The 13,123-nt window shown below is 40.2% G+C and overlaps 1 protein-coding gene across 1 annotated transcript in view; it reads left to right on the top strand.

The window, feature by feature from the left end:
- LOC130025504 (disks large 1 tumor suppressor protein-like) overlaps window positions 1-13,123 on the top strand; it is a 590,309-nt gene that overhangs the window by 395,228 nt on the left and 181,958 nt on the right. The gene's annotated exons all lie outside the window — the stretch shown is intronic.

Below are 13,123 nucleotides of genomic sequence, written 5' to 3'. Positions count from 1 at the left end.
CGAGAGTATTCGATATGCCAGACACAGTAACAACCAAGTCTCCAATGGAGACGTTACTGGGCCCGCTCGAGCAAACCTCTTACAATTTTTTTTAAAAAATTCCATCTGAAGACTTGTCATTCTTTGAGAAATCCCATCTTATTTTTAAAGGATTATCTGCAATATATTATTAGTTATTCTGATAGCACAGCAGGTAGGGTATTTGCCTTGCATGCGGCCGACCTGGGTTTGATTCCTCCATCCCTCTGGGAGAGCCTGGCAAGCTACGGAAAGTATCCCATCTGCACAGCAGAGCCTGGCAAGCTTCCTGTGGTGTATTGATATGCCAAAAACAGTAACAACAAGTCTCACAATGGAGATGTTACTGGTGCCCACTCAAGCAAATCAATGAACAACTGGAGAACAGTGCTATAGTGCTACTGCTTGTGCTCCTATGATAGCTTCCTTTTTATTTCCTTTCATGTGTTACTGTGGATTTAGTAGTGGAATTCTCTTTTATTTCTATGGCATGAGAGAGAGATGGATAATATCAATGAGGGAATGAAAAAAAAACTCAGTTGAAAACCATACTTTTAGGCCTGGGTGAAGGCAAGAGATCAGAGCATTAGCCCGACAATGTGCCTCTACTTGGGGCCCTTATTCCTACCCAATTTTCCCCAACAGACTCTGCCTCCTGTTTGTGATTTTGATGAAAGTTGGAAGGAACTTAAATTGTCCTAAAAACCCTGAACTTGTTACTTTTTGTGTCGGAGATTTGATTCTGCCAGTATCAGTTTTCCATTTTCATTTGAAAACTGTTTTTGCAATCTTGACCATCTCCATGCCATAGCACTGCAGCTCCTGTAGCTGCTGTGGAGGTTCCTCAGGAGTCTTTCTACCAAGGATCCTTTCTTTTGATCTTAAACACACATCAGTCAAGTACCTTGAGATATGCAGATACTCGTGTCTCTTCAGCAAATTAGTTGGTCACTAGGTGAGACGCTTTTTGTTTGTGATGCATAGATGATTTCTAGTTGAACATGGAGCTTCAATTGCCAACTTCATCATTTCACTCGATGTCCTTCAGAAATATTTATGTGCTTTATTTTTAAATTCACTCCATTTTTATTATAAGTGATAAATGCTTATTTTCATCTTCATGACATTTTGAAGCTTGGTTTATCATTGGTGATCTATTGTCAGTTATGTTCCATATGCGTTAAAGAGCATATGGTTGTCTGTGGGAAGGCCTTTGACTCTCTATTAACCACACTTTGCACAACTCCTCTTTAAGTTTTCTGTCCCTGTTGCTTTCTGTGTGATTAACCCCTCTGTTGGTGAATGTGAAATGTCACTGCCCCTCGTACAAGTGCATTGCTGCTTAGATCTCTCTCCAAATATCTTGAGTTACTTTTTATATTTTTATGGTTACTGGTTCAATTTAATTTTGTCAGAGAGAGGTATAGCTGCTCCTGCTTTTCTGAAACTGCCATTTTCCCATATAATTATTCCTCAATCTTTTGCTTCAGAATTGCATTTAACATTGCTCAAGCGGGCCCAGTAACGTCTCCATTGGAGACTTTGTTGTTACTGTGTTTGGCATATCGAATACTCTCGGTAGCTTGCCGGGCTCTCCGAGAGGGGTGGAGGAATCGAACTCGGGTTGGCCATGTTGGCCGCTTGTAAGGCAAACGCCCTACCGCTGTGCTATAGCTCCAGCCCTGCTATCGCAAATCTCAAATATATCTCCTGTAAAAGGCAGAAGGTTGGCTTTTGTTTCTGTCTATATCTAGCTTGCCTAGATATAGCTTGGTTTGTTTGTTTTGGGCCACACCTGAAAGTACCCAGGGATGACTCCTTGAGGTTCTTGGGAGATGATATTGGTGCTGGGGATTCCAGTGGGGTTGTTTGCATGCAAGACAATTGATTTACTTCCTGTACTATCTATCTGTTGCCCTTTGTTTTTCTTATCTTTTTTATGTTACCATCTCCCAAGTAGTTTGTTCAAAGCTTAATTTGAGTTTCTCACAGGGGTTCTAATTTGAAAACACATTTATTTCATGATAGTTTTGGTTTTGAGAGTCTCCATTGTTTCTTTCTTCCCCCTACCTTTTATGGTTTTGATATCTTGGTGAGGTTAGGTGGTGGTTCCTTTTGTTCTTCAGAAATCCATTTTGTATTGCTTGCAGGTTTACTTAGTGGAGCTGAACCCCTTTACTTGTTATTTGTTTGCAAGGATCTTCAGCTCTGTGAGATAATCTAACTCTTTAAAGTATTCTTGCTGACCAAATTTTTCATTAAGAACTTTGAATATATCATGCAATTCCCATCTGGCCTGCAGACTTTATGCTAAGAAAATTGCTGATATTCTTGTTGACTCTGCTTTTCTTTTTCTGCTTTTATGGTTATCTCTTATTTTTAATTTTTGCTATATTAATTATAATGTTTCCTGGACTGTGTTTGTTTGGAACTCTTTGAACCTCATAGAAATTTTTTGCTCTCCCAATTTCTGAAAATTCTCTGGTCATAGTTTTTTGATCCCCCTTCTTCTTCTGTAAACGTGTTACTTCTGGTACTGATATTTTTACATTTATTTTGTTATTTTCATTAATATTTTCCTGTTGTTTTTAATGATGTCCACTAGTATCTTCTTTCAAGATTGATTTTCAAATTTAATTTTTGTGCATTATGATGTTTACCCTCTTTTTATCTTTAAGTTCAGTTACTAATTTCTTTAGCTATTATTGCTATTTGGTTTTTCTCATATTTTCTGTCTATGGAACTTATTATTATGTTCTTCCATTGTTCTAATCTTTATAAGAAATTCAATTCTCTTCTAAGTTTTTAGTTAGTTCACTTTCTTCTCTTACATGTTAAGACTTTCTCCCATAGTTTAGTTTAGTGCACCATGAAGGTGACTTATTCTCTTTTCATTTTTTTATATGGTGTAGACTTAACAACTTCCCATTCGAATCCTAATGTAATATTCTTGTGTTTAAAATGATGACTGCTGTTGATCTGGGATACTTGATTTTCTATTATGCACAGAGCATCGGCATGAGATTGCCAATGCTCAGGAGCCAGTGTAGTGTAGGTGTCCAGAAGCCCTTACTGCACTGTGGATTCCAGGAAAATGAGAAGTGAAGCTATTGCTGCATAACTAGAAAATGGCAAAGGCTTCCCTGTGATCGACCTGAGGATGGGGTTGTCCATACTCCACCTTGGGCAGACTCCCTTGGCCTTCCTTTTACTTATGTCTCATGCTATACTCACTTCTCAGATGCAATTTAGCCCTACCAGACTTTCTCCTAAAATTTATGCTCCTAGCAGGCAAGAAATGGGCTGTTACCCTAAACCAGTTGCCCTAAACCAGTGGTAAGTACTGTGATAGCCACATATTTCCGTGGGTTAGGTATTCCGTATGTCCGTCCCTGGTCTCTGCCAGAAGTGGTTTCTTGAGTGCTGGCTTACAGCATGCTCCCAGTCAGACTTCTGGTCTCTTATTCCTACTGGTTTTTCTTCTCGTAAGAATTGTTCTGCCTTGCCGTATGTGGGACCATCTGGAAAAGCACTAGTTCCCATCTTGAAAAGAATTTTTTTTGAGCAGGTCTGAGATAATTCTTGTTAAATATGTTTTTTTCCCGCCACAGTGAAAGTGGAAGTGTACGTTTTAAGCTGGGAGGTTGCCTCTAGGTTGGACTTGCACCTCAGCCGGTTCTCCCAACTTTACAAATAGATTTCTCTAGAGAAGCGAGTTTATCTCCTTACTATGTAAGCACCTCCACCTCACCTTCCATCCTCTAGCTCACTGGTGTTGATTCTGGGCTGGAAAAATTTGAATTTCTTGCAAAACTCTCAGTAAGATTCTAGGTGTAATTGGGATCGAATTCCTGAGTCAGAGTGGAGGGCTGTTCCCCGATGGCTTTGTGCCCAATCAGAAGGAACGTGAGGGTGCAGATATCTCCCAGATAATGCTGGTCATAGGCGAAAGGACCAAAGACTTTGTCTGCCATTGAGTTGCCACATTGCACTTCTTGTCTATCTATCAGTTTTCTAAATTCAGCAACTGTTACATATGGTCTAGCTGGGCCTTTTTCATTGGCCTGCTTCTACCTACACTATTCATTATTGTTTACTTCTTCTGTTTTCCACTCCTGACTATCTCTCCCAAACTCTCCAGAGACCCTCCGGGATTCTGGCTTACTCAACACAGGGGCAACGTCTTTGGGTGCTGTGGGGACATTATTATGTCAATCATGTCCTAAGATTGCTGACCTCTTACCCGTTTTGTTCTCTATTGCCATTCCCTCGATACTGAATAGTCTTTCGACACTCTTCCTTTTGTCTAGGGAATTTACTCCATTAGTGAGGCAATTTGTACTTTTTTTGTGGAAAAAAGGCAATCTTAAGATGTTGCTTGATTGTCATATTGAGGTAGTACCTCATTTTATTGTTTGTAGTACTGAATAAATTCTTTGCCTTGTACCACAATCCAATACTATTTATAAAGTAACATCTACTTTCACAAATAATTGTTTCTTAGTACCAAGGAGTAGCTAATTAGTATAGAGTTGTCATTAATTTTCAATCTTATGGTATATGACCATCAACTAGAATACATTTGAAAAAAATGCACATTATCCACAGGCACATGCTTATTAAAAGCATAATAAAATATAATTCCCATAGAATTTGTCATATTTAAAGAAATGTTTATTTCTAAGAGAAATAGAGACCCCAGAGATCTGGGCCCTACAAAAACAGGATGAGAACGCTATTTGAGTCTCCCAAAGAGGAATCAAAAGAGCTATGCTTGGAGTATCACGCTTCACTCAAGTGCGAGAAGAAATCCAGAGTTCCAACCTCCCTCCACGATCGAGAATCAGGGACGCTGTCTCATTTGCCAAGGCATCGAAGATCAGATGGGCTGGACACATAATGAGATTTGGAGACGACTGCTGGACTAGAGCCATTACTGACTGGATTCCACGGGACGTCAAAAAATCGTGTGGCCTCCCACCTATGAGATGGTCTGACTTCTTCATCAAGACCCTGAATGATTGGTTTGAGGCTCTTCACGTTCCTAGAACAAGCAGATGCCACTGGGCTACACTGGCTCACGACAGGGATGAATGGAGACGTTATTGGTGCTTGCTCGAGCATTCTCCTCCTCTCCCTAGCAGTAAAGCCCATAAATTGCTTCTGGGCACCTTATAAGCACATTTTGGTCCATGATCCAGAGACTCACGAATAAATTTCTAAAAAGAACAGCACACTGCAGAGATGCTTCGGACCCCAGAATCACCATCCACTTAAAAATTTAACTCCAGCTCTAGCTCCTTAGTTAAAATTTTAGAATTCCTGGAGCAACATTGCATACTTTATGCCACTGATGACACACACACACACAAATATATATATATATATATATATATATATATTAGCACACAAGGCTCAACCTGTAACAACATGTTAGCAATATAGGGGCTTAATGACTTCAAGGTGAGATACAAGAAATTTCACACACTTTCCTCTAAGGAAGGATTTTGAATCACTTTTAGTTGATTATTCATAACAAGCAATACAAAATAAGTTATTTAGTATCTGTCTTTGGGGAAGGCTTGGGTGTTGGTGGGAAATTTTGAAATAATGTTGGGAAGGTGTAATGGTGTGGAACTGATGTTGGAATATTACTGTACTGTAGTACTGTCGTCCTGTTGTTCATTGATTTGCTTGAGAGGGCACCAGTAATGTCTCCATTGTGAGACTTGTTGTTTCTATTTTTGGTATATCGAATAAGTCATGGGTAGCTTGCCAGGCTTTGCTGTGTGGGCAGGATACTCTCGGTAGCTTGCTGGTACTCCTCTCTCCGAGAGGGGCAGAGGAATCAAACCTGATTGATTTGATTTGAGGGTCGGTCATGTGCAAGGCAAAAGCTCTACCCACTATGCTATCACTCCAGCCCAATGTTGGAATATTAAATATAAAAAAGGAACCGGAGCGATAGCACAGCGGTAGGGCATTTGCCTTGCATGCAACCAACATGGCCGACCTGAGTTTGATTCCTCCGTCCCTCTCAGAGAGCCCGGCAAGATACCGAGAGTATCTCGCCCACACGGCAGAGCCTGGCAAGCCACCCGTGATGTATTCGATATGCCAAACACAGTAACAACAAAATCTCCAATGGAGACGTTACTGGGCCCGCTCGAGCAAATTGACGAACAACGGGAGGGCCTTTACCTTTACTTTACTTATTGTGAATAACTTATGAAAGGAAAATTAATTTAAAAAAAGAAGACACCAGTCAGTTTTTGCCTTACACATACACCCAACCTTGGTTCAATCCCTGGCACCTCACATAGTCCCCTGAACCCTGTCAGGAGTAATCTCTGAGTACAGAGCCAGGAGAGATCTTTGAGCACTGCTGTATGTGCCTCCCCCCAAATGTTCTAATAATAGACTTTATGAGTCTTAAGACAAGCAAAGAGGGAAGTTTAATTGAAGTAGAGTGTATATGAGACATATGAGGGAGAGTATATAAAATGAAGTCAGAGACAGATGGAGAGCCAGATTATTTCCGTTTATTTCTGTTGGTTAATTTAATGACTGCATTTTCCCCCTAAGTGACTTACTATTGATTGAACAGTGATAATCATAAAAGTGATATGATCTGCCATAAATTAAAATTGTTACTCTAGCTGCTATGTAGCTACTTCACGATCACAGTCACGATCATCCTGTTGTTCGTTGATTGCCTTGAGCAGGCACCAGTAACATCTCCTTCGCCCTAGCCCTGAGATTTTAAAAAGTGCCATATTCAAGGCTCTTTCAGGGTTAGGAGAATGAGACCCATCGTTGTTACTGGTATTTGGCATATTGGGTATACCACGGGGAGTTTGCCAGACTCTGCTATGTGGGCAGGTTACATTCGGTAGCCTGCCAGGTTGTCCAAAGTAAGAACGAGATTATAAGATGTTGCGCGGCTGCATTTGCGGCCACACGCTCCTGGGAGCTAGGTTTTATAGTCTCTGGGTCTTGGCCGTTGATGGGATTACACGGCTCACGCAGGGAGAGGGGGGCACTTGGTGGGTGTGACCCCTGCCTACTGGAAGATGGAGGATCTGGGTGGAGGATGCTCAGCCCCAATCTGAGTAGGCTTGGAGATCTTAGCCCCGGGACCCACATGCCTTTGTTCCTCTGCCGGTACCTTCATGTGTGTGAAGAGTGGTCTCAGCATGGTTGTGGCTGGTTCTGGAGGTCTTTGGCTGCTGGGGCTCTGCTCAGGGCAGGGAGGGAAACTCAAGGGCCTCCAAGGGGCACCAGCAAGGACAACCAGGGGCGGGAGCAGGAGACTCTATGCTGTTCTCCTCCGGGAGCTGGGTTTTATAGTCTCTGCATCTTGGCCGTTGAGAGGATTACACGGCGCTGTGGGGCAATTGGTGGGTGTGACCCCTGCCTACTGGAAGATGGAGGATCTAGGTGGAGGATGCTCAGCCCGATCCGAGCAGGCTTGGAGATCTCAGTCTCGGGATCTGCATGCCTTTGTTCCTCTGCCAGTACCTTCATGCGTGGGGAGAGTGGTCTCAGCATGGTTGTGGCTGGGTCTTTGAAGACCTCCGGAACCATGTAGCTACTTATTTATAGATAATAAGAGCACACACGGGAGTCAAGGCCAGTAGGACCTTGCATATCCAGACAGAAATTATTAGTGAGCCAGAAGAGATGCAATATAAGTGACAAGGTTCAGAATTCTGAATATATTTTAAATATAAAGGAAAACTATTTCCTAATAATTTAGCTCTGAATGTGAAAGAAAGTAAGAAGACAAAAATGTCTTCAGGATTTTCATTCTGAGTAATGGAAAGAAGGAATGGACTTAGTGGAAGGGTCTGTAAATGAAGCACATTTGGACATGGGAAAGATTCGGCATTCAAATTAGCACAGACTGAGCACAAAATTCCTTTTAGATTTCCAAGTAGACATGTTAAAAAACAGTTGGACATACACAGTTATTATTATTCAGGTGCAGAATAAGGCGTTTTAAGTTATTATTCAGGTGCAGAATAAGGCGTTTAGTTCCTTTCACCTACAATATAAGGTGAGTTATTCCCTTTATGTTACCAAATTTTTATCTCTGGAATCTTGAATCTTGTTTCCATTATAAGGTTCTGAAATTTTACAATGATAAATTCAGTCATTAATCCATTTCTGTGATTAGTAGGAGTAAAGTTTTGAATCATGATTCCCCCTAACTCACCTCCAACCTCTAACATCATTCTAACAATGATATCACGTGGCCAACTTCCCACGATAAACAAGCTTATGTATTATTTATGTGGAATATTTCTTTTTATTAGTGAATCACCTTGAGGTACAGTTACAGCCTTACAAACTTTCGTGCTTGCATTTCAGTTGTACAGTGGTCGAGTACCCATCCATCTACAGTGCTCATTTTCCACCATCCATTGTCCCAGTATCCCTTCCACCACCCCCATCCCATTCCCTCCACCCCACCCCGCCTCTGTGGCAGGCCATTTCCTTTTGCTCTCTCTCCCCTTTGGGGTGTTGTGGTTTCTAATAAATGTATTGAGTGGCCATAATGGTAGGTCTATATTCTACTTTCAGCCAGCATCTCCCATCCCGAAAGGGCCCTCCTAGCACCCTTTACTTCAATCTGAGCTGCCTTTTCTCCCAGCATACGAGGTCTGCTTCTAAGATGTGGAGTAATCCTCCTGGTAGTTATCTCTACTATTCTGAGGTGTTAATCTCCCATTCTGTAACTTTATATTACACAAATGAGTGCAACCTTTCTATGTCTGTCCCTCTCTTTCTGACACATTACACTTAACATGGTACTTTCCATATTGATCCACCTATATGCAAATTTCATGATTTCATCTTTTCTAACAGCTACATAGTATTCCCATTGTGTAGATGTACTAAAGTTTCTTTAACCAGTCATCTGTTCTTGGGCTCTCAGGTTTTTTCCAGATTCTGGCTATTGTAAACAGTGCTGCAATGAACATATAAGTGCAGATGTCATTTCTACTATACTTTTTTGCATCTCCGAGGTATATTCCCAGAAGTGGTATTGTTGGGTCAAATGGGAGTTCAATTTCTAATTTTTTGAGAAGCGTCCATACTGTTTTCCAAAAGGCCTGAACCAGTCGGCATTCCCACCAGCAGTGAAGGAGAGTCTCTTTCTCCACACATCCGCGCCAACTCCGGTTGCTTTTGTTCTTTTGGATGTGGGCCAGTCTCTGTGGTGTGAGTTGGTATCACATTGTTGTTTTGATCTGCATCTCCCTGATAATTAGTGATGAGGAGAATTTTTTCATGTGCCTTTTGACCATTCTGATTTCTTCTTTGAGAAATTTTCTGTTCATTTCATCACCCCATTTTCTGATGGGATTAGATGTTTTTTTCTTGTAAAGTTCAACCAGGGTCTTGTATATCCTTGTTATTACCTTCTTATCAGATGGGTATTCGGTGAATATCTTTTTCCATTCTGTAGACTGTCTTTGTATTCTTGTCACTGTATCTTTTGAGGTGCAGAAGCTTCTCAGTTTAAGGTAGTCCCATTTGTTCATTTCTGTTTCCACTTGGTTGGCCAATGGTGATTCACCTTTAAAGATATCTTTAGCTCCAATCATTCATGTCCTCCTTTAATTTATTGGATGTCTGTTGAAACATTTCTTTGAGTTCATTGAACATTTTCAATATTTCATCTCTGAATTCTTTATCAGAGAGATCATATTTGTGGGTAATACTTGTTGAGGCATCTGGACCCTTTTCATAATCTTCTCCTAGTCTTGGGGATTTTCGCTGTTTTTATAGTAGAATGGTGGTGGGACCTTCCAGTTCACTAACAGTATTCCCCTCTAGTTGCGATAAAGTATTATGTATGAGCTCGGTCAATGGTGGTCACCTTTTCCCCCTTCTAGAGTTTCACCTTCCTCTCAGGTCCTCCTCAGCAGCTTATGTGAGGTCTCTAGTGAAGCTTAAGAGGATGTGTTCTTTTATATTGGAGTTGTAGATCTTCTTGTGACGCCAGTATTATGGTGCAATAGAAATAGGCTACTGGACTATTGGTCTAATGTGGTTGAGATGATCAGGATATTTTCCACAGAATTAGGTGATGGAAATGAAGGTGTGAGTCCAGAGTGCCAGGAAAATGGAAAATAACTGTGGCTTCCTGAGTGGCCCCCCCAAAAAGGTCACGCCCACTTCTTTGAGGCCACGCCCCCTACGGCGTTGTAGGTGGATGCTGGCTGGGGGAGTCACACACCTGGAATGGGGAGCAGCGCTGGAGGATGGGGCCCACTGGTGCACATCCTCTGAAGCTTCACTAGAGACCTCGCATAAGCTGCTGGGAAGGGCTCAGGGTCCGAGGGCGCAGGCACAGGGAGGGCAGCCGGGTTCCTTGACCAATGTGAGGCTGGGAGCAAAGATGTGGCTCTGGAGGATGGCACCCACCAGCACACGGGGTGGTGCCCCAGGAAGCGGGCTGTGGAATAATTTTTGCTAAAATGCCCTTGTGATGAATGAAATAAAATAAAACGAATGGTCTCATATCAACATTTGGATTATCAGAAAATTTCAATTACTTTTTTTCTAATGCAATACAACTTTCACAATGCAGTATTTATTTCACCAAAACCATTGAACTATATAATTTATTTGATGACTGTGTTATACAAACAGTTCAGTTGGGACTTCCTGGCACATACTAATTTATCTCTGATCATTGGAACATGCAATAATTTAAATGGGCTCATCTTTTTCCTGAATACTGTATCCAAGCACATTTTATTTCAGTATAATTAATAGGCATTTATTTTTGCTGCCAAAAAGCAAAGTCTCCTATAATGTGTCATTTCCATATCTCGCTTTGGACACATATTCATTATGCCATCTCAATATGGTTGCCCACTTATTTTACAGCTATAAGAAATGACACATACTTTTTTTCTCACATGTTTATTTCCATATTGTTGTTCTAATGTATTAACACTTTCCTAGTAGATCATTGGTGGATAAATATTTCACTGGAGCAGTTGCTGATGTTTAAAATATAAATGATACATGCATATCACTTTGCTTTTACTTCCTTTCATAAACTATATTCTAGCCAGTGGTGACAGAATATTTAGCACTTAGAAGCATTAAAACACACCTTTGTTTACTTGTAAATCACTTATGGCTAAAATTTAACATCTAAAACTTCTTAGTTTTATGGAATATTGCAGTTTGGAATCCTTGGTAAACATGTCTCTTGTGTTTGACATTCAACTTAATTTTCAATAAATCATACACACATAAAACTGAAAAACACCTAAAACTTTGAAGTTGAAACTAAGAGTATAGAAACAGTATGTAACTGAAACATTGCAAAGTACTTTCTAAATATTATTCCATTGAAACTTTATTGTATATCTAAGAAGAAATTGATGATAACTTTATCCTAATGATATGGTAGTGAAGCTAGTTAATAACCTTCTTAAGTAAATTTACTATCCTACAGTGACAGTGACAGTGACTAGTTGCCTATTTAGTTTCTTAACTATTTAGCCTCATTGTCCTATTCACCTAAATATCACAGTAAAAATGCGTAGCATCTACTGCTAAACCACAGATCACCTTCCTTGTTCTGTCTCTTAATCTTCCATTGTTTAAATTGAGGTAAGTAGTTAAGACTAGTGAGTTACTCAAGATCAGCTGTGGAATTAAAACCTGGAATCTTTAATTCCACACAGCTGTGGACTTGAAACCTGGAAGATGTGAAATTAAAGCCTGGAATCTTTCCAAACTCTCTTGTCTTCTACATTATTCTTTCTTCCTAGAAATTTCTGTGATTCTCTCTATTTAGAATCTGACCTTATTTTGAAATGGAATCTTAGGAAATTCAATAATTTAGTTTTTCATGGAAATAAATTTTCTGGTTTTCCAGGAATAAGAAAATAAAATTATTGAATATTTTTTGTTAACTAATAAATTCTTTGGGTGTTCGGGGTACGTGGTTTTTTTTTTTCTCTTTAACTTTGAAACAAGACGTCTCACATGCTAGTATGGCCTACTAGTATCCTGAGTTCCTCGGACAGGAAATTGAGAGCTGAAGAGTTTAAGTGTTTTCCCAAAGGAAACACTGATGCTTAATAAAGATGGGCTGCCATATATTGGATAGATTGCAACTTGTTGTCTCAGCAGAAGCTCTTTAATGAAAAGTTTCAAATTCTTAACGACAAATATTATCAGTTCAATGTGAACTTCTCTGTTGAATTTCAGGTACATACTACAACTATGTTAGTTGAGAGTTGTAAAATACTGAATGAAATACAATTTTTTAATTTAGAACTTAAACATTTAGTCATAGTTAAAAAAATAGACAAGCAAATAGGCAATTCCAGTTCTAAATCCTATTCCTAACAAAATGAAAAAAAAAAAGTATAGAATTCTGGTTTCCTTCCACAAATGAAATACCAAGAGATAATATAAAACATAAGTAACCTATGGATAGACATCAGGGTGTTTGAAATGTTGTTGGTTGTTGGTTGTGGGCTGCAGCCTATGCCATGGATTGCCTAATGAGGGTAAAGGTAAAGGTAAAGGCCCTCCCGTTGATCGTCGATTTGCTCGAGCGGGCCCAGTAACGTCTCCATTGGAGACTTTGTTGTTACTGTGTCTGGCATATCGAATACTCTCGGTAGCTTGCCGGGCTCTCCGAGAGGGGCGGAGGAATCGAACTCGGGTCGGCCATGTTGGCCGCTTGTAAGGCGAACGCCCTACCCGCTGTGCTATTGTCTGTTATGCTCTTGATATTTTTGTGCTTTTACATCGGGTGGGACACTCAATGCCTGACTGGTTACCAAAGGAATTGGCAGCTCTCCCTAAAATTAACAGTTATCCCTAATCAAGTCCCATTGCATCTTTTTTTATGGTACTCGATTAGAATTCAGTGCAAAAATAGAATATAAATTTATAGACCAAGATAATGATATACCTGCGGAGAAAAAAACATCAAAAGGGGAAGAATAAAACAACAAATACAAATTATAAAAACCATGTGAATAATACATTATATAAATGTGACTTTTCTTTTTAAAAATCGCTTAGGATGAGAAGGAGCCACTTTGGCAATGCCCAT

Source organism: Sorex fumeus, unplaced genomic scaffold, assembly GCF_029834395.1.
Source record: "Sorex fumeus unplaced genomic scaffold, SorFum_2.1 ptg000030l, whole genome shotgun sequence".
In the NCBI taxonomy this organism is placed as follows: Eukaryota; Metazoa; Chordata; class Mammalia; order Eulipotyphla; family Soricidae; genus Sorex; species Sorex fumeus.
This window is presented reverse-complemented; position numbering and strand designations above follow the sequence as displayed.